Below are 937 nucleotides of genomic sequence, written 5' to 3'. Positions count from 1 at the left end.
ACGGAGCCGGATGACGGAGCCAGCGGGGAGGACGGAGCCCGGATGACGGAGCCAGCGGGGGGGGAGAGAGGTAGGTGCAGGGGGGGTTGGAAGGGGACGAACAAGCGGCTTCACACTACATTTAGCCTTGCTTTCCCAAAGCAGGGCTAAATGTAGAAAATAACTTACCGCCCGGCGCCCGGAACTGCATGTTCTGGGCGTCGGGGGATTCAACATTGCTGCCGCCCCTCTGCTCCCTGCCGCCCCGAGGCCTGGCCTCGGTGGCCTTGTGGGGAATACGGGCCTGAATATTCATTCTGGATTGATATTGTCGCTGCCTCCTCGTCTTCCACTATGGAACATTTACAAGATGGACGTATGTATGAAGAATATTATGTTTCAATAAAATGCATAAAGAGCAAAACGGCAATACTGAGGTGACCACAAAATGAATGATTTCCACATTGGTGACGTTTCTTTGAAGCAGAAACTCCGTATTTTGCTCACTGAGCCACTCAGGAAACATTTTGAAAAAAACAAAAATAATAAAACTCTTTTTTTCTGTATTTGGAGGGTGCGTGTTTTTGGAAGGGGGTTGTATTTAGGGCAGTTTAGCTTCTAAACAAACCAAACAGAAGGATAAAAGGCCTGGAGTCACCCCGAGGTTTCACAAGTCAATTTAGATTGCAATTCATAAACAACCCCTCTCTACGGGGACCACTGGACACCCACATAATGTAAAGCTGTATTCTCCCAATAAATACGAATAGAGGTGCACCGAAATATAGAAATTTTAAAACCGAAACAAAACCGATATAACAAAAAAATTGTCAGGCCGAAACCGAAAATGTTTTTATTTTAATTTTTTCACATTTTTAAAATATTTTATTTTTTATAAAAAATGTATGTTTTTATATTTATTTTTATTTATTTATTTATTTTTTATTAAATATTTTTA

The sequence above is a fragment of the Nanorana parkeri genome, unplaced genomic scaffold (assembly GCF_000935625.1).
Source record: "Nanorana parkeri isolate BGI_ZX_2015 unplaced genomic scaffold, ASM93562v1 scaffold4087, whole genome shotgun sequence".
NCBI lineage: Eukaryota > Metazoa > Chordata > Amphibia > Anura > Dicroglossidae > Nanorana > Nanorana parkeri.
The sequence above is the reverse complement of the archived record's forward strand: the minus strand, read 5'-3'. Positions refer to the sequence as shown.